The sequence below is a fragment of the Jaculus jaculus genome, chromosome 3 (genome assembly GCF_020740685.1).
Source record: "Jaculus jaculus isolate mJacJac1 chromosome 3, mJacJac1.mat.Y.cur, whole genome shotgun sequence".
NCBI classification, from domain to species: domain Eukaryota; kingdom Metazoa; phylum Chordata; class Mammalia; order Rodentia; family Dipodidae; genus Jaculus; species Jaculus jaculus.
The window spans coordinates 87,230,789-87,254,516 of record NC_059104.1 but is presented as its reverse complement, the minus strand read 5'-3'; the positions used below and the strand labels follow the sequence as shown (position 1 = coordinate 87,254,516).

General features: G+C 42.2%; 1 pseudogene; it reads right to left on the bottom strand.

The window, feature by feature from the left end:
* Positions 1-21,404: 21,404 nt before the first annotated feature.
* On the bottom strand, positions 21,405-22,607 carry LOC101597667 (annotated as a pseudogene).
* Between the last annotated feature and the right edge of the window lie 1,121 nt (positions 22,608-23,728).

Below are 23,728 nucleotides of genomic sequence, written 5' to 3'. Positions count from 1 at the left end.
GTCATGTGGGGGCCTGACTCCTCATTTACCTAGCTACTTCTTTCCACAGATTTATGATTTGCCTCTTGTCATTTTCCTCTCAGGTGGCAGGATAAAGTTTGGGTCCCAGAAGTGTGCAGACAAGTGCAAGCCCAGGTCTGTTATTCATTGAAAATGGAACTGGATTTTAAATACTGCAGTGACAAATCTTTCTGTAACAGGTTTCAGAAACTTGACCCTTTCTTACCCTGTTCTCTTTTATTTTTTTTTAAATTATTTATTTATTTATTTGAGAGCAACAGACACAGAGAGAAAGACAGGTAGAGGGAAAGAGAGAGAATGGGCGCGCCAGGGCTTCCAGCCTCTGCAAACGAACTCCAGACGCGTGCGCCCCCTTGTGCATCTGGCTAACGTGGGACCTGGGGAACTGAGCCTCGAACCGGGGTCCTTAGGCTTCACAGGCAAGCGCTTAACCGCTACGCCATCTCTCCAGCACCCCTGTTCTCTTTTAGATGAGCTCTTAGCCCTACCCTATGCTTTTGTAGCTTTAAAATGCTTTCCTCAGCAAGTGCTGCCTCAGCATCGGTTGTTGATACAAAGGATAATTGTATTTGAGAGATGCTGTTTGCCTGGACCACTTTAGGTGTTCCCCTTTTCTCAGATTCTGGTTTCTTTCCTTAATCCTTCCATCATTGATTGGTATATATCACATATCATATTCTCCCCACTCCTTTCTTATTTTTCCCTATAAATGATTCCTAACTGATAAACACAGCAATTATTACACACTCAATCCCCACCCATTTAGTGTAGTGGTGCCTTTTATGTGAAGCTGGCCAGCAAACAACAGCTCCACCATCTTGTCATCTTTCCTTTCTTTATTATTTATTTATTTGCAAGGAGAGAGAAAGAGAGAGAGAGAGAGGGAGGGAGGGAGGGAGGGGGGAAGGGAGAGAGGGAGGGAAAAAAGAGTGAGAGAATGGGCATTCCAGGCCCTCTTGCTACTGCAAAGAAACTCCAGACACATGTGCCACTTTGTGCATCTGGCTTTATATGAGTACTGGGGAATTGAACCCAGGCTGTCAGAATTTGCAGTCAGGTACCACCTCTGAGCCATCTCACCAGACCTTCTTTTTAATTCATAGTATCTAGGGCATATGTCATGTCATTGATGTAACTTCAGAAAAACAACTCAATGGATGAAGGATTTATTTAGTTCATGGTTTCATAGGTATCCTCTATCATGGCACAGAGGCCATGGTGGAACAGAGCTGTTCAGCTTGTGGCATCTGGGAAGCATAGCTGGGCTGTAATAAGAAGTGAGAAGACACTGGGTGTGGTAGCACATGCCTTTAATCCCAGCACTCAGGAAGTAGAGGTAGGAGGATCACCCTGTGTTTGAGGCCACCTGGAGATTACATTGTAAATTCCAGGTCAGCCTGGGCTAGAGTGAGACCCTACCTTGAAAAAAACCAAAGTGAAGAGAAGATGTAGCTTGCCAAGGACATATCCCCAGGCAGGCTCCTCCTACAGTTCTACCACCTCTCCTAGTCCATTCATAATTTGTGTCCATTATTGGGTAGGTCAGAGATTATCACATATTCTTTTTTTTCTAAAATATTTTACTTTTATTCATTTATTTGAGAGACAGATAGATGGAGAGAGAGAAAGAATGGGCACCAGGGCCTCCAGCCACTGCAAACAAATTCCAAATGCATGCACCATCTTGTGCATCTGGATTTATATGGGTCCTGGGGAATTGAACCAAGGTCCTTTGGCTTTGCAGGCAAGTGCCTTAACCACTAAGCCATCTCTCCAGCCCAGAGATTATCTCATATTCTACCAGTTTTTGGAAAGGCCCTCACAGACATACCCAGAAATGTGCCCGATGAATCTCTCTAGCATCTTTAACCAGGTCAAGTGAGCAATCAAGATTAATGAACCTAGGGATCAAGGCACTCCTTCACCACCCCCTCCATTTCTCTTTTGTATACATACCCACAGTCCTTTGTCAGTGGGTTGGAAACATTCTACTCTTTAGCTTTATTCCTAGAAAATCCTAGTTTATGAAGTTGGTGTTTGGAATTTTTATGTTTTTAAAAATAATTTTGTTTATTTATTTGTTTGAGAGTGACAGCCAGAGAGAGAGAGACAAAGAGGCAGAGAAAGAATGGGCACACCAGGGCCTCCAGCTACTACAGACAAACTCCAGATGCATGTGCCACCTTGTGCATCTGGCTTACGGGGGTCCTGGGAAATTGAACCTTGAACTGGATCCATAAGGCTTCATAGGCAAGCACTTAACCACTAAGCCATCTCTCCAGCCCTGGAATTTTTATGTTTGTAGCCACAGATTGCATGCTCAACCTAGAAATTGTATATAATACTGGCAAACATTGCAGTGGCTGAGGTAAACATTACCAGTGAATCTATTCTACCCTATAGAGACACAGCTTGTCTAAATATTCAAGTGTATCTTTCCAGCTTCTAAAAGCATAAGCAGGTCATGTTGTATTTTTTTTTTTGTTTGTTTGCTTTTCAAGGGGGGGTTTCACTCTAGTCCAGGCTGACCTGGAATTCACTATGTAATCTCAGGGTGGCCTCAAACTCATGGCAATCCTCTGTGACCTGGCGCTTGCCTCACCTTTGTGTGTCTGGCTTATGTGGGATCTGGAGAGTTGAACATGGGTCCTTAGGCTTCTCAGGCAAGTGCCTTAAGCACTGAACCATCTCTCCAACCCTATACTGGGTGTTTTATCATGCATTGTATGCCTTATAAAACTTAACTTTTTGTATGGTCATTTAGCTTATTGTTAAAATCAGCTTATTTTTAAAATCAGAGGATTACACTATGTTTAACATTTAGTAAAATTTGTGCATTTCTAGATTGAGTACTTCCTGGGCTTTGGCAAAGATAGACCATCTCCTAACCACAAAAATCAAGGTCTGACTTGGGCTTTGACATTATGCCTGAGCCCACTGCTCCCTTGGAGCACATCCACCTTCTCTGTTTCCTTTCCTCCCAAATAAAATCTTACATCATCAACTATTTGTGTATGGTTTTTCAATTCTTTCATAAACTCACCAAGAGCCTGGCATCCTATCTGCTTGTACAGCCCAATTAGTAACATAGTTGGCAAGTCAATGCAAGAGGATTCAAGAAACCCAAGTCCAAAAGGAATCACAACAAGGTTTCTGGAAACCGCCCCCCCCCACCACCAAAAGGGACCCAGAGATCTCAGTAACAGCACAGGACCAACCAGGGCAGCTGCCTGACCAGCTCAGTGAGAATGCCTCCTTGTAAGTAGTAGGAGAAACCACCTCCCTAATTTTTTGATGCTCCCATTCCAGCAGGAAGTAGTAACCAGAGATGACTCTATATCTCTGAGGGAATATATGATGAAGATTAGGCTTGGGACATTTGCAGCTACCAAGGCAACTCAGGTTGGAAGAATATATCTTCCTTTCCCATTATGGCATCTCCAGCTCCTCTCCACCTATGAATAATCTGTGGTTAGGTTCTTCTTGTAGAGAGAGAGACAAACAAGTCTAGCCTGAGTCATTATTTAGGACAATGTGAGGTCCAGTGTGTCTTTGCAGTGATCTGTGAGTGAAAACCCTGTTATTATCTCATGTGAGTAGTATGGATTGTACATATGCTTACAACAATGGGATGTATAATATGCACATGTGCACAGCATTCAAAATTGTCTATCAATCCAACTGTCAGTCAGGGTAAGGATGCAGGCAATTCCCACCCAAAGTATGCTTATAAGAAAGAACTCTCAAAAGAACCAGGGGCTCTGGATCCATCTTGCTTGAGCCTGCTGCTTGTATGCAGTATATTTGCCATTTCTGCTTCTTTCTCTTCCAAATAAAGCCTTTATATGTCAACAGCTAAAGAAACAACATAGAATTGGAATACTTGCATTATCACCAAAATTTCCAATGAGCCCTGTGAAATCATGCCTCTCACCTCATTGTCAGACCCTAGAGACCACTATGTTTTCCATACTATCGACAGCCTTTTGGTCTTTTAAATTTTATTTTTATTCTTTGGTGATTGAGATTAAACCCACAACTTTGCACTTGCTGGGCAAGCACTTTGCTACTGAGCCAAATCCCCAACTCCCTCAGATAGGATTTAATTTGTTTGTGGTATAAGGGATCCAATCCAGGGCCTTGTGAGGCAAGCACTCTTCCCCTGAGCTATATTCCAAGCCTTTGGGTCTTCTTTATTTCACTTAGGCCAATGCTATTTAGTTCTTATTGTTGTACATATTGTGTATTCTTTTTTGTTGCTAATGTATTCCATTGTGTGAGTAGCAGCTAGAAACAATTTATCCATTTGTTGTTTGATGGATATTTAGATTGTTTTCAAGTTTTCTGTGATTATAAAACAACTATTTATTTATTTACTTGAGAGATAGAGAGAGAATGGACATGCCAGGGTCTCTAGCCACTGCAAATGAACTTCAGCCACATGTGCCACTATATGCATCTGGCTTATGTGGGTTCTGGAGAATTGAACCTGGGTCCTTAGGCTTTGGAGGCAAGCTTCTTAACCACTAAACCATCTCCCTAGCCCCAGTCCATTTCTTCCAAATTCAACCCTGTTCAAATACTCAGGGCACAGGCAGAATGCAGCTAGCTTCTCACACAAGCTGACTCTAGCTTAGTCTTGGCAAACCTTTCTTTCTCACCATAAGCCAAGCCTCACAGTCCACAGTTCTTTCTGCTTTTATGTCTGAAAGAGAAATGAAAACTCTCACCAGAATGGTCCACCAAGCTCTGCTTAGAGCACTACAAGGTGGTTCTTAGGCCAAAGCTTCAAATCCTCCCATATTCTTCCCACAAATCAGTTTCAAAAGGTCAAAAGGCACACAGCCAGCCTTGTATCAGTAACAACCATACTCTACTGGTGCCAATTTTCTGTTGTACTTACCTTCTTGTTGTTGGAACAAAACATCCAACCATAAGCAGCTGATGGGAGGAAGGAGTTTATTTTGGCTTATGGTCTCATGAGGAAGCTCCATCATAGCAGAGAAAGGAGGATAGAGCAGAGGTTTAACATCACAGCTCAGGACATCAGGTGGACAACAGCACCAAGAGAGAGCTGAACTCTGGAAAGGAAGGAGCTGGACTATAACATCCCAAAGCCTACCCCAATACCTCTTCCAGCAAGTCTCCACCTCCCAGATTCCACCAGCTGGAGACCAAGCATTGAAAGCACACGAGTTTATGGGGGGCATCTGATTCAAATTGTCACATATCCTTTAACCAAACTGATTATTACTTTGGCCAAAAATAATTTTACACAGCTAGTTATTTTGATTCATAAGAAAGTGTCTATCAAATGATAGCATATGATACTATTTAACATAGTACACATCATCATATAACTAGCTAAAGATGTAAAACTTGTCTCTTATAAAATATATTACCACTGGGTGTGGTGGCACATGCCTTTAATCTGAGCACTAGGAGGGTAGAGGTAGGAGGATTGCCATGAGTTCAAGGCTAGCCTGAGACTACATAGTGAATTCCAGGTCAGGCTAGGCTGGGGTGTGACCCTATCTCAAAAAACAAAACAAAACAAAAGATATATGACAAACATTTTCAGAATGAGTATGTCACTTATATTGATTAAAACATAAAAAATAAAAAAAGTGACAGTGTGCCGGGTGTGGTGGCGCACGCCTTTAATCCCAGCACTAGGGAGGCAGAGGTAGGAGGATTGCCGTGAGTTTGAGGTCACCCTGAGACTCCATAGTGAATTCCAGGTCAGCCTGGGCCAGAGTGAGACCCTACCTCGGAAAACAAAACAAAACAAAACAAAACAAAACAAAACAAACAAAACAAAACAAAACAAAACAAAGCAAAGCAAAGCAAAACAAAACAAACAAAAAAAGGTGAGAGTGGGCCTTGTTAACCAAGTCAAACCTATGGCTTGTGTTTTATTTTATTTAATTTATATTTATTTATTTGACAGAGAGAGTGAGAGAATGGGTGTGCCAGGGCCTCCAGCCACTGAAAATGAACTCCAGATACATGTGTCCCCTTGTGCATCTGGCTAACATGGGTCCTGGGGAATAAAACCTGGATCCTTTGTCTTTGCAGGCACATATCTTAACTGCTAAGCCATCCCTCTGGCCCTGGTGTTTTGATTCAGGTGTCCCCCATAAACTTAGATATTCTGAATACTAGTCTCCCCGGCTGATGGCAATTAGAAATTAAAGCATCTTGGAGGCAGTGTATTGCTGGGGGCAGGCTTATGGGCATTATAGTCAGTTTCCCCTTGCCAGTGTTTGGCACACTCTCCTGTTCCTGTTGTCTACCTTTTGTTGGCCAAGGGATGATGTCCACCCTCTGCTTATGCCATCGTTTCCCATGCCATCCTGAAGCTTCCCCTAGAGTCTGTAAGGCAAAATAAACCTTTTTTTTTTTTTTCTCCTAAAGCTGCTCTTGGTTGGGTGATTTCTGCCAGCAATGTGAACCTGACTGCAACAGCTTGGAAAGTCTTAAACCCCAGAGGGAAGCTCCCACTGTTCTCTGGCTAAAAGGAGAGGTTATACTTGTCAAAAACATCTTCTGTTTATATTTATTCCCTTTGATTCCTGCTGCTCTCACTCTTGGTTATAGAATCTGCTTTTTACAAATGGCAATAAATCCTGGGGAGACCCAAGACATATAGAATAAGGAAAGTATAGCACAAGATGAGTCATTTCTATCACAGCTCTGAAGTCTAGTAAACATCACAAAGGAAGTGGCTGGTTAAATATGAGTGCTGGTCTCACTGATAACCTGAGAACCTCCTTCAGGGAGATGGTGATAGATACCAGTAAAACTCAAAACTCATGAAAGCAAACAATCAGAGGCTGCTCAGGGTTTGATACTAAAGAAGATTTGTAACATGACCTCCAAGGCTCAGGAAACATTGCAGAAGAGGCAGAAAGAATGTGACAGTCACAGGGTGGGGAGGAGTATTCTGAGTATTCTGACATTCCTTCCCCACAGACTGACTGGTGCATTCATGACCATATAGTGAATACTGATCACCCCACCCAGAAGGGCCCTCATTGGAATAGGGCTGGGGAAGAGGAAACAAAAAAGCATAACATGATGAGACTATGACCAATATACACTATGTTCATGCAATAAAATTCTCAATTAAAAACATCTACTTTACAAAAACTTCCCAGTTTGATTTTCCATTCAAAATATGACTCAATGGGCTGGAGAGATGGTTTATTGGTTAAGGTGATTATCTGAAAAACGTAATTCATGTGAGTTCAGTTCCCTAGTACCCATATAAAACCAGATGCGCAAGATGGTGCATGCATCTGGAGTTTGTTTGCAGTGGCTAGAGGCCCTGGCATGTCCCTTCTATCTTGATTTCTGTCTCTCTCTGCTTGCAAAGAAATAAAAAAAATATGGCCCATTTCCAAATTAAATGCTATGTCAACAGGCATACTTTATTTCTAAATTAAGATTACTTTAAAAAGAAAACCAAACCAAAAATGTGAAAAATAAAAGGGATAAAATCAGGCTAATCGAGATGTAATCTCAGATGTTATCTACAAGAGATGACTTACAGCTATAGGAAGTCAGCCAGGGGCTGGGCAGAGGGCTCAGCTGTTAAAGGTGCTTGCTTATAAGGACTGCCAGCCTGGGTTCAATACCCAAGCCATCTAAAAGTGGTGCAAGTGTCTTGTGTTTGTTTGGTGTTATTTTGTAGTGGCAAGAAGCCCTGATACACCCATGTGTGCAGACACCCACACACAAGTAAACTAAGAAAAAAACAACTTTAAAACCTCTTTAAAAAAAAAAAAAAGTCAAGCATAAAGCCAGGTGTGATGGCACAGGCCTTTAATCCCAGCACTTGGGAGGCAGAGGTAGGAGGATCACCCTGAGTTCGAGGCCAGCCTGAGACTACATAGTGAATTCCAGGTCAGCCTGGGCTAGAGTGAGACCCTACCTTGAAAACAAAACTAAACAAAACAAAACAAAAGTCAAGCATAGTCACCCACATGACATCCTTAGAGTTATCATGTCAGGAGCTCCAAGGATACCTGGTACAAGGTGGTTGTCAGGTGTTGATGAGGTATGTTTAGGCTGGTATTGCTCAGCTCTGGACTGTGCTCTCCCTGCTATTTTCTTCATCATTAGAAGACATCTCATATATGGTATGATGTTTCTTACAGGCTGGATGCAAATGCTCTGACCTCATTCATGTATTAACTTTTCTAACCACAGTTATATGAAACTTTCTGTTACCTATTAGTTTTTTTTTTTAACTTTGGGTGTCATTTTTTAAAGTATTATTTATTTATTTATTTATTTGACAGAGGAAGAGGGAGGGGGAGAGAAAGAATGGGCGTGCCAGGGCCTCTAACTACTGCAAAAGAACTCGAGACACTTATGACACCTTGTGCATCTGGCTAATGTGGGTCTTGGGGAATCAAATCTGGATCTTTTGGCTTTGCAGGCAAAAGCCTTAACTGCTAAACCATCCCTCCATCCCTATTAGTTTTATTTTTGTAGTCCGTCATTTACTCATTTAGGGGCAACCAAAGCCTTGACCTCTGGTGAAATATCTCTACGTATTTCTGACAGAAAGAGTGTCTCCTCAGGCCCTTCTGCTCTGGTTGGACCTCTCTGCCCCTTCTGTGGGTCCTAGTCTGTTCACTGGGCATCACAACCTCTTTCTGGGGATCACGATTCCCCTCAAGTTCCTGACCCCTTAAGAACCCAAGTTGTGGGCTGGAGAGATGGCTTAGTGGTTGAAAGTGCATGCCTGTGAAGCCTAAGGACCGGAGTTTGATTCTCCAGGTCCCATGTAAGCCAGATGCACATGGCGGCTCATGTTTCTGGAGTTCGTTTGCAGTGGCTGGAAGCCCTGGTACACCCATTCTCTGTCTCTCTCTCCCTCAAATAAATAAATAAATCTTAAAGAAAAAAAAAAAAAAAAGAACCCAAGTTGTATGTAGCTATCCAGGGCAAGGCTTGGAAGAATCTCCTTTTTTCCCCAGGTCTGTTTTGTCTCCATTAGAGAGTTCCCTGGTGGGTCTGGTGTGTCCCGCTATCTTACAGCCCCTGGTGAAACAGTGACCTCTGCTTTCTTAAGTAGACTTGGGTGTTTGTGCAGACAGGATTCAGACTCCTTCACATGGTAACTAAGGCCTACTTACTAGGTGAAGGTCTTGCACGTCAAGGCTGATTTTCCTTCTCTCAGTTCTGCAGTGAGACAGACTTCCAGCATATCTGCCTGCCAATCCGTTCGGGAACTCTGAGTGGTATTTATATCCCAGTGTCCAGTAGGCATTTGATGACTGTAAGCTAACATCTCATTTTCTTTGTCTTTCCTTTCCTTTTGCTTTTATGGTGCTGAGAAATTGACCTCAGCACCTTACACATCCTATAAAAGTTCCCTACCACCTAGCTAATTCTCCAGCCCATGGCAGTTTCTCTGTGAAAACTCAGTCCATCTTTCTGTTTCCTCCTCATTTCTTTTCCTACTTACCTTTAACTCTTCCTCTCTGTTATGTCTCTCTTCTTTTCTTTTCAGTTAAACTCTAAAGCTAGACACACACAATAATTCTCAGAGATAATTTTGTCAGTTAAAATATGCCTTTGATGTTTGATGCATGTGAATTTTATTGAGATCAGAAAAACAGGAAGCAGAATTGTGTAAGAGCAAGGGAATGAGACCATGTAGGTCCATCTGCTAGCAGAGAAGGGATTCACAAAAAGAACCGTGTCAATTCAAAGAATCCATGGCAGGAGAACAACCCAGGTCCCTGACGGTATTTACCTCACCACACACCTACTGCAAATCAGAACCCCATTCTGTTAGGGAGCTGAAGTCCATAGTCAAACTCAGTGCAGAAGTCTTCATTTTGTATCTGGTATTTGCAATGATGGGCATCTTGTGAAAGCCAAGGGGACCACAGCTTTTCTGATACTCCAAATAGCAACATCTTCATTTTCTAGTATTTCTAGAGATTGACAAAGCCAGTTTACATTCCGGTGTGTCATAGAATTTTATAAATCTTACCTTAAGTACCTCTTCCTGTCCTAAGAAAAAGGTCCTCCAAGGCTCATGTATTTGCTACTCTCCTTCCATGGGTCTGTTACCCTGAGTTTTGATACTATCCATAATTCTTGGTCAGTGGTTTAACCAGACACAGGCCTTAGCTTCTGGAAGAACTATAATGTCTACAGACACACTTTTGTTCTAGCAGACTCTCAGTTTCAGCCCACTGAGCAGGAGAGATGAAAGGATTTACATGGTACATGTATGTATTTAGCATGAACTGGAGACCCAGAGGGCCATAGCCTTTGTGTGACTGTGGCCCATGCTGAAGTGTACATTTAAAAAAATTGTTTTTATTTATTTTTAAAATATTCAGCTATGTGAGAGAGAGAAAGAGGAGAAAAAAGAAGATAGAGACAGAGAAAGAGGGAGACAGAGAGAAAGAATGGGCATGTCAGGGCCTCCAGCTGCTGCAGATGAATTCTAGATGCATGCACCACCTTGTGCATTGGGGTTTAGATGGGTACTGAGGGATTGAACCTGGATCCTCTGGTTTTGCAAGAAAGTGTCTTAACCACTAAATAATCTCTCCAGCCCCCTATATGGATTTTTTATTAGGGATAGACAAAGAGCAGGGGTCAGAGGAGAAAGTGGTCTAAGATCATTCTCTAAGGCCAGAAAAGGTATAGAGTACCAGCCAATAAACTTTGGCAGGGCAGAATGTTGTTTCACTGAGGTCAGTAAATATCCTCTATCTTTTCATTTCATTTCATTTTATTTACAAGAGAGAGAGAGAAAGAGAGAGAGAGAGAGAGATCGACAGGGAGAGAATGGGTGAACCAGGGCCTCTAACCACTGCAAATGAACTCCAGATGCATGCCTTGTGCATCTGGCTTGAGTGGGTCCTGGGGAATTAAACCTGGGTCCTTTGGCTTTGAAGGCAAACGCCTTACCTGCTAAGCAATCCCCCCTCTATCTTTTTTTCTATAATCTCAGACATCTGGATGGCAGGCTGGTTTTCCAGCACTGTGTGCTATGTTGAGAAGCTGCTTCCCAGCCTAGTGTCTGTTGTCACGTAGGCCATCTGCTTGGCTTCTCAGGAATCTCCTACAGCGACCACACCTCCTCCTTACCATGACTACCTTCATTCATGAACTCCAGTCTCACATATGACTTACTCCTTTTCATATGTCAGCAAGTATTGTGATAAAATCTGCATTCTGTGGCCCTGACTCTTGGGGAGGGACCAGGATAAGGTGATAAGGGTGATATTTGTCCCCAAGTCTCATGGCATTTCTCATGTCTAGATTCATGGCACTTATTTCTGGCCAGGATGCCCTAGGCCTGACGTGTCCTATCACAGAGTTGTTTTCAGAGGTGTAGGATGTCCATGTGCTCCCCTGATACAACCCCTGAGATCATGCAAGCACTTTCATCTCATCCAGTCTCACCTTACCTTTGTGATCTAAGAATGATTCTTTCTGAGTCCATCTTTGCTGTTATTTACCTAAAATTATGGGATTTCCCAACACCAGCATTACCTCTAATTTCAGAAATTGGTGTGAAGCATTACCATAAATGAGAACTGGTCTCTCCTCAATTGTATTCTGTTTGCCATCAACTTATTATCAGTGTAGACTCTGAATTCATATTTCTAAAGGTTTTATAATTCATTGTCAGCATTACATCTTTTGGTATCAATTTATCTCACACATGGCTTGTAGCAGCTCCTTCTAGTTACCCCTGGGGTACAGATGACATGCCTCCTGATTTTTTTTATGAGCCCTTCTTTACATTCTGGCATAAGAAGATATCCTAAGTTTACCTTGTGCCCCACATGTCCCAATTCCTTATTTTGGTTTGTATTAACTTTTTGTTGACAATCCCTGTACATATGGACAATATACTATGATCATAAACCCTTCCCACCACTATCCATTTTCTCCCTCCTGAATCTGAATCCCCCCTCCACAGAATCCCTTTTTCTTTCCAACTAGTCTCTCTTCTATTTTTGTTTTTTGATGTAGGGTCTTGCTCTAGCCCAGGTTGACCTGGAATTCACTGTGTAGTGTCAGGGTGGCCTCCAATTCAAAGTGATCCTCCTCCCTCTACCTCCCAAGTGCTGGGATTAAAGACATGTGCTACCACATCTGGCTGTTCTCTTTTCGATTTTTTTGGGTAATTTTTTAAGAGAGACAGACAGAGACAGAGAGAGAGAGAGAGAGAGAGAGAGAGAGAGAGAGAGAGAGAGAGAGGGAGAGAGAGAGAGAGAGAAAGAATTGGCACACCAGGGTTTCTAGCCAATGCAACTGAACTCCAAATGCATGTGCCACCTTGTGTGCATTTGCAACTTTGTGCGCTTGCATCACCTTGTGTGTCTGACTTACATGGGACCTGGAGAGTTGAACATGGGTCCTTAGGCTTCACAGGCAAGTACCTTAACCACTAAGCAATCTCTCCAGACTCTCTCTTCTATTTTGATGTTACCATTTTTTATCTTCTTAGTATGCAGCTCTTGTGTAGGTAGCATCAGCCACTGTGAGATCATGAATATCAAGGCTACTTTGTGTCTGAAAGACAGCATTATTTATTCATTTGAGAGAGAGAGAAAGAGAGAGAACAAGCATGCCAGGGCTTCTAGCCAGTACAAACAAACTGCAGACACATGTGCCACCTTGTGCATCTGGCTTACATGGGTCCTGGGGAATTGAACTTGGGTCTTTAGGATTCATAGGTAAGTTCATTAACTGTTAAGCTATCTGTCCAGCCCTGGAAGACAGCATTTTAAGCAGTAATTCCTTTCCTTTGATTCTTACATTCTTTCTGTCACCTTTTCCACAATGGATCTGAGTCTTGGAGGGTGTGATAGAGATGTTTCAGTTAATGCTGAACACTCCACTGTTACTTCTCAGCACATTGGTGAGTTTTGAGTCACCCCAGTGGTGTCTGCCATCTGAAAAGAGAAGCTTCTTTGACCAAACGTGAGAGTAGCATTAGTATATGGGCATAAGCATAAGTGTTCAGAGGGCAGGTTGGTGAGCATAAAATATCCATTTAGCCAGAAACAGTAATTATTACTTGCTTAGGGCTCATGACTTCCCCAGCCATAGGTTTTAGTATCAGGCATGTATTCCCTCCCATGGAATAGGCCTTCAGTCTAATCAGAGAATAGTTGGTTTTCCCATAACAGACATCCCACCATTGTAGCACTGGTTTATTTGGCTTGGCTGTCTAGCCATAAAGTTTGCAGGGTCTGCGGCTGGTTAAGACCATTGATGGCTTTTCTCCCCAACAGGCTGCATTGCATAGCTCTTTCAAGTGTCTTGAAATCTTGTCCATATGTGGTAGGCTTCCAGCTCAGCTCCAGCTCCATTTCTCCGTGTCTTTCAGCCCAAGCATGTGGTGTTTTCAGCAATCAGATTTTAACATCTAGGGTTTTTTTTTTTTTTTACAATTATTTTTTCATTTTATTTTTGTTTTACTTTTGTAGTATTTATTGACAACGTCCATAATTTTAACATCTAGTTTTGGTGAGCAACCAAGAGTCTTGGCAACAGCTTGTAATGCTTTAGGGGCATTGAGGGCCTCCCTAACCAACAACTTACTGGAAGGTGTCCTACTCATGGTACCAAAATTTTCTTATAATGCTCTCTGGCTTCTGGACACATCACTGTGTACTACCACAGATCTCTCTCTCTCTCTCTCATTCTTATGTATTTAAAACATATATATTATTACTTAGTGAAGAAGTAGATTTCAATATGACTTGCTTATAACATCTCTAAATTTGATTCACTCTCCTATCACACCCTCCTGTTATCCATCCTCTTCTCTGGTCCTACACAGACCATTTCACCCCAAGTATTCTGCACCTCTACTAACATATCTACTGGGTCTTCTCCTTAAATTCTCTCTTCTCTTACATCTTTCATGACCCCTTTTTTAAAAAAATATTTATATTTATTTATTTGAGAGAAAGAGGGAGGGAGGGAGGGACAGAGAGAGAAAGAGAGATTGAGAGAGAGAGAGAGAGAGAGAGAGAGAGAGAGAGAGAGAGAGAGAGAGGGAGAAAATGGGCATGCCAGAGCCTCCAGCCACTGCAAATGAACTCCAGACACATGTGCCACTTGTGCATCTGGCTTACATGGGTCCTGGAGAATCAAACCTGAATCCTTGGCTTTGCAGGCAAATGCCTTAACTGCTAAGCCATCCTGCTAGCCCTCATAATCCCTTTTTAACTTCATGACCTCTACTACTGGTTTACTCCAACTCACATACAAATTTAAACATTTGAGGCTAGGATCCATCTATGAGAGAGAACATAGGGCATTTGACTTTCTGAGCCTCAATTACTTCACATAGTATAATCTTTTCCAGATCCATTCATTTCCCTGCAAATTTCATAATTTAATTTTTCTTAACAGTTGAATAAAACTCAATTGTGTAAATATGCCATATCTTAATTATCAATTAATTCATTGGCTAATAGGCTCTACACTGATTCCACTTCCTAGCTATTATGAATAGATCCATAAACATAAATGAGGAAGTATCTCTATTGTGATATGTAGAGTCTTTAGGGCATATGCCAAGGATTGGTATGGCTGGATCATAAATCTATTTTTTAGCAGCCTCATGAAATCCATACTGATTTCCACAACTCCTGTACTAGTTTCCAATCCTACAATAATGGAGAAGGGTTCCTCTTTCCCCACACCCTCACAGGCATTTATTGTCTTTTGATTTCATGATAACAGTCACTCTGACAGGAGATGAAAACTCAAAGTAGTTTTAACTTGAATTTACAATATGGCTAAGGATATAGAGCATGTTTTTAGATGTTTATGGGACATTTGTATTTCTTCATTTAAAAATTATTTATTTATTTTTAAGCAGAGAGGAAGAAAGAGATAGAAATAGAAAGAAAGAAAGAGAATAAATATGGGTGTGTCAGGGCCTCTTACCACTCCAAATGAGCTCCAGATTCATATGCCACTTTATGCATCTGGTTTTATGTTGTCCTGGGAAATCAAACCTGGGCTTTCAGGATTTGAAAACAAGCACTTTTAACTGCTAAGCCATCTCTCCAGCCCTATATTTTGTCTTTTGAGAACTCTATTCAGTTGTATAGCCCATTTTGTGATTGAGTTGTTTGATTTCTTATTTAGATTTTTTAAAAAAATTATTTGTTTATTTGCAAGGAGAGAGAGAGAGAAGAGAGAGACATTCTCAGAGAGAATGGGCATGTCAGGGCCTCTAGCCACTGCAAATGAACTCCAGATGCATGTGCCCCTTGTGTATTTGGCTTATATAGGTCCTAGGGAATTGAACCTGAGTCCTTTGGCTTCACAGACAAATGCCTTAACTACTAAGTCATTTCTCTAGCCCTATTATTTAGTTTTTTGAGGATATTAATCCTCTGTCAGATGTATAGCTGGCAAAGTTTTCTCTCTCTCTCTCTTTTTTTTTTTTTTTGGTGGTTTTTCAAGGCAGGGTCTCACTCTAGCCCAGGCTGACCTGGAATTCACTATGGAGTCTCAGGGTGGCCTTGAACTCACGGTGATCCTCCTACCTCTGCCTCCCAAGTGCTGGGATTAAAGGCGTGTGCCACCACGCCTGGCTTTTCTCTCATTTTGTATGTTGCCTCATTGCTCGATTCAGTGTCCTGTGCTGTACAATAAATTTCTTGAGTTCCCGATAGTTGATTAGTGATTTTATTTCCTGAGTGATTGGGGTTCTATTCAGAAAGTTCTTGCCCATTTCTATATGTTGAAGTATTTCCATTGCTTTTTCCCTTTAGCAGTTTCAGAATTGATCCATTTGGACTTGATCTTTGTGTATGGAGAGATAAAGATCTATTTTAATACTTCTACATATAGATATCCAGTTTCCCAACACCAAAAGGTTGTTTTGCCATCAGTGAATATTTTTGTGAAATGTCAGATGGCTGCAGTTACCTGGGTTTACATCTAGGCCCTCTATTCTGTTGCATTGATCTACATGTCTTGTACCAGTACCATGCTGTTTCTGCTATTATGGCTCTGTAATATGTCTTAAAATCAGGTATGATGGCACCTCCAGTCTTATTTTTGTTACGCAAAATTACTTAGGCTATTTGAGGATTTTTTGTGCTTTCCAGTGAATTTTAGATTTTTTTTTTTTTATTTCAGTGGAGAATGCCATTTGAATTTTTTTTTTTTTGAGGTAGGGTCTCATTCTAGCTCAGGATGACCTGGAATTCACTATGTATCTTCAGGGTAGCCTTGAACTCATGGCAATCCTACTTCTGCCTCCCGAGTGTTGGGATTAAAGGCATGTGCCACCATGCCTGGCCCATTTAATTTTTAAAAAAATATTTTATTTATTGGGCTGGAGAGATAGCTTAGTGTTAAGTGCTTGCCTATGAAGCCTAAGAACCCTAGTTCGAGGCTTGATTCCCCAGGACCCACGTTAGCCAGATGCACAAGGAGGAGCACCCATCTGAAGTTCATTTGCAGTGGCTGGAGGCCCTTGCGCGCCCATTCTCTCTCTCTCTCTCTTTGCCTCTTTCTCTCTGTCTGTTGCTCTAAAATAAATAAAATAACAACAAAAAAATTAAAAAAATATTTTATTTATTTATGAGAGAGAGAGAATGGGCATGCCAGGGATTCCAGCCACTGCAAGTGAACTCCAGATACATGGGCCACTACTTGCATCTGGCTCATGGGCTACTAGAATTGAACCTGGGTCCTTACTTTTCACAGGCAAGTACCTTAATCAGTAATCTACCTCTCCAGACCTTGCCATTTGAATTTTGGTGGTGATTGTGTTAAATCTGTAGATTGCTTTTGGTAAGATAGACATCTTCATATTGATTCTTCTAATCCTAGAACATGGATGTCTTTCCATTTTCTAGTGTCTTCTTCAATTTCTCTCTTGAGTGTTTAAAGTTTTCATTTGCAGAGATCCTCAATTTCTTGAATAGATTTATTCCAATGTGTTTTTTGAGGTGATTGTGAATGGGAGTATTTCCCCGATTTCATATCCTCAGCACATTTGTTATTGGTGTATAGGAAGGATACTAATTTCTGTGTGTTAATTTTGTATCCAAGCACTTTACTAAAAGCATTTATCAGCTAACAACTTTCTGGTACAGTCTTTAGGGTCTCTTATATATAGAATCATATCTTCTGCAAATAATTATAAGTTGAGTTCTTCCTTTCCTATTTGTATCCTTTTTATTTGTGTCTTTTGTCTTCTTATTGCTATGGCTAAGACTTCCAGTACTATAATAAATAGAAGTGGGGGCAGTGGACACCCTTGACTTCTTCCTAATTTTAGTAAAAATGCTTCAACTGTTTCCCCAATAAGTAAATGTTGGCTATAGGTTTGTCATATATAGCTTTTAACATGTTGAGATATGTTCCTAGCTTCTTAGGGTTTTTGAAAACATTTCCCCAGTTTGCTTGGGACTATTTTTTAAAATATTTTTTGTTTATTTTTATTTATTTGAGAGTGACAGAGAGAGAGAGGGAGAGAAAGAGACAGAGAGAGAATGGGCATGCCAGGACTTCCAGCCACTGCAAATGAACTCCAGATGCGTGTGCCCCCTTGTGCATCTGGCTAACGTGGGTCCTGGGGAATCGAGCCTCGAACCAGGGTCCTTAGGCTTCACAGGCAAGCGCTTAACAGCTAAGCCATCTCTCCAGCCCTGCTTGGGACTTTTATTATGAATGAATGTTAGCTTTTATAAATGCCCATTCTTCACCTATTGAGATGATCATGTGACTTTTGTCCTCAAGTCCATGTATATTGTGTATTACATTTTTTTCATTTGTGTATGTCGAACCATCCCTGCATCTCTGGAATAAAATCCACTTGATGAAGGTGAATGATCTTTTTGATGTATTCCTACATTATGTTTGTCTATTTCACAAGGGAGATTGGCCTATAGTTCCCCAACCCCCCCTTTTTTTGGTCGTTATCTGGTTTTGGTATCAAAGTAATGCTGGCTTTATGAAAGGAGTTTGGTATTGTTTCTTCCTTTTCTATTTTGTGGAATAGATTGAGAAGCATTGGTGTTAGTACTTGTGTGAAGGTTTGATAAAATTCACTAGTGAATCCATCTGGGCATGAACTATTTTTAGTTGGGAAACTTTCTTTTCTTTCTTTCTTCTTTTTTTTTAGTTGGGAAACTTTTTATAACTGCTTTGACCTCATTGCTTGTTTTAGGTCTGTTTGAATGGTTTATCTCATCTTTGTTTAATTTACTGTAGATGTCTAGAAATTCATCCATTTGTTTTAACTTTTTTATTTATTGGAGTATGGTAGTTTGAATAAATGCCCCCCCCCATAGATTTAGGAGTTTATTAAAACTTATAGAATTTCCAGCTACCTGGCTGGAGGAAATTTCACTGGGAGGATTTTAGGGTCTAGCCCTAAGGTGTGGTGGTGGATTTGAAATTCCAATCTAAAGATGTGCAAAGTGCCTGAGTTCTGTCTGGAGTTACTGCAGTGTGCTGTGTGGTGTGGCTTTTGGGTTTTGGCTTGTGGCTTTTTCTCTCCTTCATGGTCTTTTTAGAGCGGGCCAACTTCTTCTGCCATAATGGAACTTCCCCTGGATCTGTAAGCTTCAATAAATATCTGTTCCTTCATAACTGTGCTTGGTTTTGAAGTTCATCTCAGTGGCCTGAGTCCAGATGCATGTTCCACCTTGTGCATCTGGCTTACGTGGGTCCTGGGGAATCAAATCTGGGTCCTTTGGCTTCACAGGCAAGCACCTTAACTGCTAAGCTATCTCTCCAGCCCTAGGTTTCTTTTTTTTCATGTTATTTAACCCAGATGCTTCTCTTTATATTTTGCTGAAAAAAAAAATCTGTCAACTGAAGGGAGTGTGCTATTGAAGTCATTGACTACTATTGCTCTTAAGGTTATCTGCAACTTTACATCTAGTAGTGTTTGCTTTGTGAAATTGGGTGCACTCATGTTCAGTGAACGTATATTTAGGCAATCTTAGACATCCTGATGCCTACAGGTATTATAGGATAATGCATTCTGTCCAGCAACTGTTTCCCTACCTGGTATTACAATGTAATGTCCTCTTGTTGGATTGTTCCCCTAATCAGTAAAAAGTACCATTTTTTTTTTTTAACAGTAACACTGCTAAGTTTTATTAGGTCCCTTATTATTATTATTTTTTGCCTTAGAAAGAATGTATAGCTCTTCTTGCAATTTTTTTGCAAAAAGAGGAAAACAAAGTGTTCCCTTTCAATTGAGTCATGACAAACATCTATCTACCTTTACTTCTCTTAGCGAGCTTGGAGACAGCCAAAGGCTATGGAACAAACAGAGGGTCCTTCTGGACAAAGTAATCCCTTGAGAATGCTGGAAGCAACACTAGGTCTAGCTCTTGTCTATCTACTGGTTCAGCCACGGCATGGACAGGGTACCATGGCCCTGTTCCTTCTGTTCCTCTCTCCCTCCCTCTTCTACAACAAAGTCTTTTGGTATAAAGGGGGTGGTAGAAAAACCATTACTTTGTCTCTTTGGGGCACCTCTCTCGCCTCTTGCATGTCTTGCTTTGGATACTACAACCTGTCTGTTTCCATTTCACATCGAAAATCCTTTCCACTGACTTCCATCACCTCACTACTTCCTCTTGACCTTCCCACTTGCCCTCCTTCCAACAAGATCCAATGTCTTCTGTAGTTTGCGTGCTTCTAGATCAAAAGGGTCTTATCTAAGATTCCCAACAATGAGCCCTCACCCCTGTGGAAAGTAGAAGTTTCCTTTCAGAGACCTGAACTTTTAATATCTTTCCAAACAAGAGATTAAATTCATAGACTATAAATAATGTCAGTTCAGCTGAGGACTTCATTGGCTATGCAGACAAACTGCATGCCAGGTGAACAGAACATTCTCTCAGTCCTTAAAAGCTAGTAATAAAAAATAAGAAAAAAAAAAAAAGGTTTTGGTTACATAAGAGTACATATCATGTCTTTTTATGCCAAGTTATCAAACAGTGTAAGGATGACATACTTAGAAACCAGCTTTGCTGAATTCAGAGGCCCAAGTCTCCACCCTGTACCCTGGTGGCATTTTTTTTTTTTAACATGTCAGTCAGGGACCGGCTTCATCCTTCAGTTCCATACACAGGATTATTTTAAACACTTAACATCTTGAAAGTAAAATTGGCAGGTCTTCAGAAGTTAAGACACAACAGCTCACTGTGTGTGCCATCAGAGAGCAACCCAGTTGCCCTGATGTTTTCAAAAACACCTGCCTGCCCGTTGTCAAAAGCTACATTACAGGGTTCAATGAAATACACACTAACAGGGCTGGAGAGATGGTTTAGCGGTTAAGCGCTTGCCTGTGAAGCCTAAGGACCCCGGTTCAAGGCTCGGTTCCCCAGGTCCCACGTTAGCCAGATGCACAAGGGGGCGCACGCGTCTGGAGTTCGTTTGCAGAGGCTGGAAGCCCTGGCACGCCCATTCTCTCTCTCTCCCTCTATCTGTCTTTCTCTCTGTGTCTGTCACTCTCAAATAAATAAATAAAAAAAAATTAAAAAAAAAAAAGAAATACACACTAACAGCTAAGTTTCATTTTTGAACATGTCTAAGTCGCAATTTGTAAAACAGTTTTGTTTAATAATAGTCATACTGGTACTAAATTGGTTTCTTTCCCAAGATCTTGAGTGAAAGAATGGAGGCACAGGCTACCCACACCCTCCGGCTGGAAGGACTAAGTTGTCTGTCTAAACTATGCAGTAAAATGGGGACTAACAGCAGGAGGACTCCGCGTGCCTTTGGAAACACAGACTAAACAAGCCATCAGGGCCATCGTGGGTTCAAAACTACATTGTATCCATACAGCAGTTACTACCTGTACAATGATCTTTTCAAAGCTTAAGTTAAATAGGTTTTAAAGCATTTGCTACTATTGTCACCAATACAGTTTTCAAACTGTAATTCAGGTATCAATCACTTTGTGCACATTTCCTGGGCCAAGCTGCCTGTCAGAATTCATTGCCTGTGGACAACTCTTCGAATTTACAATCAATCGATGCATAAATTTCAACCAACACCCATAAAGCTTAGCTATGGGGCAGCAAAGATTTAAAAAAATAATAATAAATTTTATTCTGTATAACCTATCCTGCAGACACAAGTCTCTGTTACCTATCACAACAATGCAGGCTTTCAAAAAATGGAAGTGGAGTATTTATTTATATTTAACTGACGTTCATGTCAATCAAAAGCAGGCAATGATTAACTGGCCACGTGGGAAGGCGAGAGTGTGACTACGGAGGCAGAGGGCGGCCTGTGTGCAGAGCTGCTCTGCTCCGTCCAGTCCTCCACGGGCCCTGGAAATGTCGGCTGCCTCCAAAAGCCAATGAGCGATTACAGCCAGGTTAGAAAGGCTCACTTTTGTTCAGGGCAGACTCCACAGCATTGAAGAGGGGGATCAGATCTTCAGATTCCAGAGTCCCTAGGTCCACATTTGTTCCCGGACGACAGTCAAGGAAATCGGGGAAGTGGGTCTGCTGGGGGTTGATGTTCATGGGTGCCTGACCTGTGCTCTCTCCTGTGTCCATCTCGTCCACGTTGCTTAGGAAGTCCTCTGGAGTTGTGGGGACACTGCAGCAGCCTAAGCCCAGGCCGCTGTCTGTACTCCGCTCCCTTGAATGATAGGGGCTTCCACTGAGAAAGGGTCTGAGCTGTTACTGGTGATGGACCTTATGTCTGGGGTGACGGCGGGCGGGTTGACAGGAGCAGCTTGAACCGAGGCCATGTTGTTAGCTTCCATGGGGAGCTGTCTGCAGAGAGCCGCCTCCGGCCTCATGAGCTCCTCTTGGCGCATCCTGATCCTTTCTCTCTCCATCTGAATCCTCTGGAGCCACAGCTTCTTCTTCTGCTGCTGCTGGGTGGTCAGCGGTGGGCATGCTCAGGAGCCCTGTGGGCGGTTTTTGAGGCAGGTGGTTCTGTGGGCTCAGGGGACTGGGCACCACTTGCTGCTGGTGTTGGTGATTCAGCACCAGGTTTGCCTGCGGCACTGCCATGGACCTCTGGGGCACCGGGGCGGAAGTGAAGGCAGGGTGGAGGCCCACGTGATTCAGGGGCTGAGTCATCACCTTCCGAGGGTCTTGCCACGTGGTGACTTTTTCTATGTGATTGAGGCAGTACCTCTGGCCAGTGGCTGTGAAGGTCATCTCCCAGCCGGGGAGCAGCGGCAGCTCGTCCGTCTCGTCGTAGGACTGCTGGCGGAGGTGCGCGGGGGGTGGAGGGGCGTGCTCCTGCGCGGGGCGCCCCGCGGTGCCCGCGCCCGTGCCCAGCTGCAGGGACGCGGGCGACGAGTGTGAGCGGACGTGCTGGGCACCGCGGGCCAGCCGGGGTCCCGGGTGACCTCCAGATGAGTAGGTGCTGGACTGGCGTGAGTGCGAGCCGGAATCGAACTCCTTGAAGAAGGACTCGGGCAAGATCTTCCGCCACGAGCTGGGCTTGGGGTTCATGACCGAGTTGAACAGGGCTTCGAGGTCCGTGTCCAGGTCCTGCGTGATGTGGATGACTTGCTGCCCGGGCGGCGACAGCGGAAGGGGGGCCGAGGACGGATTCATCTTCTCAAAAGTAACATTCTTTATCGCTTCTAACTAATGTTGATTTGAAATCTTTCCTGTTAGATATTAGAACAGAACACTTGTTTCCTAGGCCCATTTGCTTAAAATATCATTTCCCATTCTTTCACCCTAGGATAATGTCTGTCCTTTATGGAAAGGCCTATTGGAGGCAACAAACAGAAGGACCTTGCCTTTTTACACAGTCTGCAAATCTATCTTTTAATATTTTATGTATCTATTTATTAGAGAGAATCAGACAGAATGGGCATGCCAGGGCCCCTAGCCACTACAAGTGAACTCCAGACACATACACACCTTATGTATCTGGCTTTACATGGGTACTGGGGAACTGAACCTAGGTCCTTTGGCTTTACTGGCAAGTGCCTTAACCACTAAGCCATCTCTTCAGTCTGTCCGTCTTTTGATTAGGACATTGAGACCATTGATATTAACAGTTATCATTGAATGGTATTTATTCTTGTCATTCTTCTTAATTTTGTAGCATTTTCTGTATAATTGAAGAAGAAAGAAGGTTAAAGGAATATGTAACTACTAAACCTGTTCTATAGAAAATATTTGAAGGGATCCTTCAGACTTAAGACAAAGAAAAGCACATATGTAAGACAACAAGAACGAATAAACCATGCTAAAACAATAGTTAATTCAAGAGAGTATCAGAAGTGGCAAGGCGCTGGAGTTGAATCTGCTGTAGGTTCACTATCATGCTTCAGCATGGTGGGGTCAGGTTCTCTGGTGGACTTTGTGAAGAAGCTTCAAGGAAGGATAGGGGAGTACTTAAGGGGAGCATATAGGAGATATGTAAATAGTGGTGGAGACTACTGGGAGTAAAATGGTTTATACAGAGTCAGGGAGGGGATGAAGGAAAGGAGAAAGTGGGAGGATTAATCAAAATCAAAGATGTTATAAATAAACCATATGATATCTTACTTGTTTGCTAGCTAATAATATACATGATTAAAAAAGAAAGGTTGCAGTAGCAGAGGCCAGTAAGTTAAAAAGGAGATATAAAGGGAAGAGAAAGGAAGGGAGGAGGGTACTTAATAGGTTGGTATTGTATATATGTAAGTAGAATGATTGAGATGGGGAGAGGATATGATGGA